The sequence below is a fragment of the Molothrus aeneus genome, chromosome 4, assembly GCF_037042795.1.
Source record: "Molothrus aeneus isolate 106 chromosome 4, BPBGC_Maene_1.0, whole genome shotgun sequence".
Lineage (NCBI taxonomy): Eukaryota > Metazoa > Chordata > Aves > Passeriformes > Icteridae > Molothrus > Molothrus aeneus.
The window spans coordinates 26,475,209-26,480,620 of record NC_089649.1 but is presented as its reverse complement, the minus strand read 5'-3'; positions in this window follow the sequence as shown (position 1 = coordinate 26,480,620).

Sequence of the window (5,412 nt, the reverse complement as noted above, 5' to 3'; positions counted from 1 at the left end):
TAGGGTGCGTAAGAATGCTGAAACTCCCTTTATAATTTGCCAAAAGGCAGATAATGTGAATTATCTTGGTCAGTCTGCCAAGACCTAATGTTGTACTAATTTTGGAAATAGACTGTTCTGGACCTAACTGCTGTAAATTGAAGAAAAACATGTTTTAACTAGTGAAAATGTGTGGGTCTCTAACCAAGAGGGTAACATGGGAACATGTAGTCTTAATTGAGAAACTGGTACAGAGCATGCAATTCCTTTAAAAAAAATAATAAATTGGCACCATTACTTTGGAAACAAAACTAAGGGGAATATTGTTGCCTGTGAAAGGGGACCCATTCCAATTTTACAAGAATGCTTATTCAGCTGAGTTAATTTATCTTGACCAGAAGTATATAAAATAAGGGACTTTTTCTAAATTTTCTACTGTCCTAAAAATTCCTGTAAATATTTAATGAATTCATGTAGTTTGACATTTGTGTATATTTTGTGCCTTACCACCACAAAGCATTGAACTATTATAGGGCTTTAATGAACCATGAAATTTGGTCTAGGTATGTCCTCTAAGTGTCTCTCTGTGGCCAGCATTTCCCACTGGATCTTCAGCCACAATGGAAGGTTATTTCTGATGCCTGTTGTTGGTAGGCCATTGTAAGATCCTGATATTTAGAAAAGAGGAAAAATAGTGACCTGAAAAATCCTGCCCTGCATTATTCTGGAAGGACTTTGTATTCCAAAGCAACTGTATTTAAGGGAGATGTTTAGCAAGTGCACATTGAAATTTTTGGGGGGAGGTCAAGAAATATAATTTTAGATTATTTAGATTATATTTATATTTAACTTTATTTAATTATATTTATATTATTTTAGATTTAAATATTATTTTATTCTGGTGGGAACCAGAATTTCAACAAAATGTGGGAGGTTTTTTTGCATGTAGTTAACATGATGTATATGATAGAGATTAGAAACTAAAGAATTTAGAATCTTCTGAGTGAAAATTAAAATCTCATTTATGATGAAACTTTTCATAGTCTCTCTTTAAAAGTGAACACTTCTAAAATGAATTGAAATGCGTATTTTAAGCCACAATTTCTAATGCTCAGTTCATGCTGACTTCTCCAGCAGTCTGCATATAGAATCAGAGATTGTACATTGTCTTTTAGAAAACTGTAAAAATGTGTTGGAAAGGGGTGTGAACATAAGACCAGAACCATGTTTTCTGTGCTCCAGTCTATTGCACCTTCAGAGCTGATACGCAAACAAATGCTTTTCCTGGTAGGCTGGCCTTGAAAATGCAGTCTGGATCAGAAATCCAAAGAGACTTTTTTCTTTTAGCCCTGCCTTATTATCTTGTTCCTCTTTTGTCCAAATGGGGGAGGCAGAGGTGAAAAGGTTGATTTAAAAAAAAATTAAAAATACTCATAAAGTAATTAAAGATTCTTCTAAGTAGACCAACTGTCCTGCAGAAAAATCAGCAGAAAAAATGTTTCATACATTTGCATTAGAATGGTTGGGCTTGCTTTAACTTCTGTGACCCTGGCATGGATTAGTCAAAACTGCCTGGTAGCAGTGGCTGATATTTAGATATGGGCATGCCCTGCTGTGCAGCTGGCAGTTATCAGTGTGTATTGCCTGGTGAACTGTTCTATTGGCAGTCGGCTTTCATCTTCAATTTTGTCAGAATTTTAACAGGATATTCAGTGGGTGACTCTGGTCTGGAGGGCTGTGGTGTGAGCATCCACAGCAGGAACCTCACTGCTGTCAGGTGACCACTGTCACCACAGGAGCTGTTTTTGAGGTCACTTCTGTGGCCACAAGGGTTAGAAAGTTGTTTTAGTTCTAGAGTGAAGAAGAGTATGTCTCATAAATAAGGGGGGGGTCTAAGGAGGAGGAGTGGAAAGGAGACATCAAATATCACAACATTCACAACAAAACTATGCAGGGTGACCACACTACTTGCTCTCACTGTAGAGGTAGGCTGAATCTGGGATGACTGTGATTCTGTTAAAAAGAAAAGGGAAAAAAGGCAGTGTAGGCTGAGGTAGACCTTGTATTTCTTTCCACTTGCCATGTTTTTTTTCCTGCACATGTGGGTGATTGCACTGTACAAGAGCAATCTTGCTCCCCTCTTTTGGCAGGCTGCTGAGTGTGTTTTCCTCCTCCTCGGTGACAGTGCTTGTATTCCTGGAGCTGGTTGTGCACTGGTACTCCTCACAGAGGGAATGGCTGAGTTCCACTAATGAGGCAGAGGGGATGGCCTGCCTCTGACTCCAGCCCTGTGGTTTTGTTCAAATGAATGCTTTCCCAGTGATACACCTGCCCATCAGATAGCTTCCACCAGGTCTGGGCTTGACCCATTGTTCCACCAACAATATAGTCAGTTCAGCAGTTAATGCATGCATGAGATGAAAGCTGAAAATAAATATCTCTGCCAGATATAGTACATGTTCTAGTGCTCTGCTTGCTACAAAGCCAGCATACTTTACAGTATTCAAGTTAGAAGCTGTAGGAGTTGCCACAATATTTTTCCTTGCCAAAGGTCGTGTCTTTTAATCTTTCATGATAACAAAGCTAGATTGGCCCTTATGAGAAGAAAGTGGCATCATTTTGCCCCAGTAAATGAGCTTTTAAACAGGTAGAGTTCAACTCATTGTTGGCACCAAAATGCACAGCGAGTGATAAAATTAAAATTTTAGTATATACTTTTGAGTCAACATGAATAAAGAAGAATAATAAAGAGGGCAAAAATAACATATCAAATGGGAGGTAGTTAAGGCTAGACTTACATGATGTTTCAAAGCATGAATTGTCCTATGTTTAAATTATGACTGTTCCTTTATTCTCAGAATTGGGTTGGATTTTGAATGTGGAAAAGAACTTAGCCTTTTTCAGAAGTTGCATTCTTAACAAATGATTCTTAAAATGAAGCTGTTTAATGAAATTGCTTTTAAACTACTGTATAAAACCATGCATTATTAACAGATGACCATGCATAATACAACATAACACTGCAAGGTAACAAGAACTCTGCTAGCCTTGTGCAGTTTTGAATTTTACCACTTTTACTTTACAATATAATGGGTTAAGCATAGTCTTTCTTGGAGGTCAGTGACACGTCTAAAGCACAACCCTTTTGGCTCAGCCTCAGCTCTGGGGAGTTCAGGGTGTTTTGCAGTGAGCAGGTGGGCGAGAAAGGCGTACACTGCAGGGCAGATTGCACAGCTGTAAGATGTGGAATTCCCCTCAAAAGGATCGGCATGTCTTTGAAAATGAATTCAGCACTGAAATAAAAAAGATTTCTGGGGCAGGGGAAGAAAATGGGGTTTGATTAGTTTCAGATTAACTCTTTGTGTTTATTTTGTCTTAATTTCCCTCTCTTTACTCCGTTTTCCCAAGAGATGGTTTTCAAGATAGAATACAAGGGAGTTTTCATGTTTAAAAGGTGGCACTGGACTGTTGGAATAAACTCTTCAGTGCAGCCTGCTTCTTGTAAACACAGAGCCTGCTGGAAGGTAGTGCATATGGAGTTTGCAAACCCCATGTTTTCTCAATATCTATTAGGAAATATATTCATTGCTTATTTCCTCCTTAGAATTCTATAAGCAAGTATTTTTTGTTGTATATTTTTGTGGATGGTGGCTAAACAGGGCACAATTCAGGAAGAATGACTGCAAGGATTCAGTGCTGCATGTTCTAAAGGGACTTGCCTATGTGCAGTACCTAGCAGGATTTGAAACATAAAAATTATATTTAGCACTATAAAAATGTGTTCTTACTTATTAATACATTGGCTGTGAATGAAAATACTAGGATTTAAATGCTAGATTTCTTTCCTTATGTCCTTGAACTTGCCTGCCATCAGCAACAGTCAAGTGATAGTTAAGACCTGAGTAGACACACTCTCCAAGCTTTTGGCAAGTGCCATTTCTTTCTGCCCTCAGAAACTACCATAAGGTGGGAGCCAATGATGATAGGCCATGTGGAAACAAATCATCTGCCAAAAATTTCAGAAGTTCTTATTTTATTTTGAAACACCAGCATTTTCTCTGCTCTTGCTGATCAATGTGAATAGTTTCATGGCAGTGCAAGTCAGCCAAAAAAAACCATTTCTCCTTTGCATCTGATAAAAATTTTATTGCCATATCAAGCTCCAAATAAAACTCCTACTCTTTAAGCAATTCCTGAAAAACACAAATTAATTTGGGTTTGAATAATACCCCCAACATGTTAAAGCTGCCAACTGAAAAAGGAACAGATAATTAGGAGATGACAACAGACAGTACAGAGCCAACAGAGGAAAAACTGGAACACAGCTAAGACAGCAACACTGGCCATCTAATCCATTAACAGCCTCGTATAATTGTTTTGCTTTTGCATTAAATTGGTACAAGCACAAAAAGACATTACTGAAATTTTAATCTCCAGCAAAAGAGATCTCCTCCTGCCTAACAGCACGCAGCACACACACAAATGTGACTTCAATTAGCACTACCGTAAATTTTAATTTAGCACTTTGTAGGAGCATTCAGTAATGTATGTAAGAAACAGGGGCTGATGCTCCATTGAAGACATTCCATGCAATTATCCCATTGATCTGTTGATCCCTTGATTCACATTTGTGGGGTGAACAGGAGGGGGGGAGGGTTTAGGAATTTAGAGCTTATGAAAAATGCTAGAAGAAATTTTTCCCCTGAAGTATTTTGCACCTTTTCCCTGTAGCTGCACTTTGCCTGTTAAAAATGTGTCACTGCCACCTTCCTGATGCCTGGGGACTCAGCTGTCCTGTTTCTGTAGAGGCTGGGATGGTGGGGGAATAGCAGCACAGGCTCTCTCTTCCTGCCCAGCCAAGCCCATTGCCCTCTGCAAGTGGAAAGCACCCACCCAGCCTTCTCCTCACAACTGCTGCCATTTAATGCCCTTGAGGTTAGAATTCTGTCCCAGGGGCATGTTTGCTCTAAGCATGACTTGGATAACCCGTGGCACACGGAAGCATTCTCATTTAGTTTTGCACATTAGCCTGTGGACCTGACAGCAGCCCAACAGGTTAACAGTGTTAATTATTAACGATGGTGTGCATTTCAGTGGTGCTTTCTGATTGTGACCCTGCAGAGCTGACTTGGAAAGCCTCCAGTATCCAGCTCTGTCATGGTGCACCTGGCTCTCCTTTTTTATAGGACTGTCTTGTGTGGGTAGCATATAGGTTTAATTCTAGCAGCCAGCTGTGATTTGGGTTTAGCACATTAGAGCACCCAGAACTTGTTTGTTGTTGTATGAAGTTATTCCCTGGTGGTAATGCTTACTTGTGTTTAAACTGCCAAGGCCCGCATTTATACAATTTGCATTGTTTAAAATGTCACTATTATTTGTTGAAAAAAAATTCTGTTAGGCTTGACAGAGTGTATCCTGTGATTTATACTACAG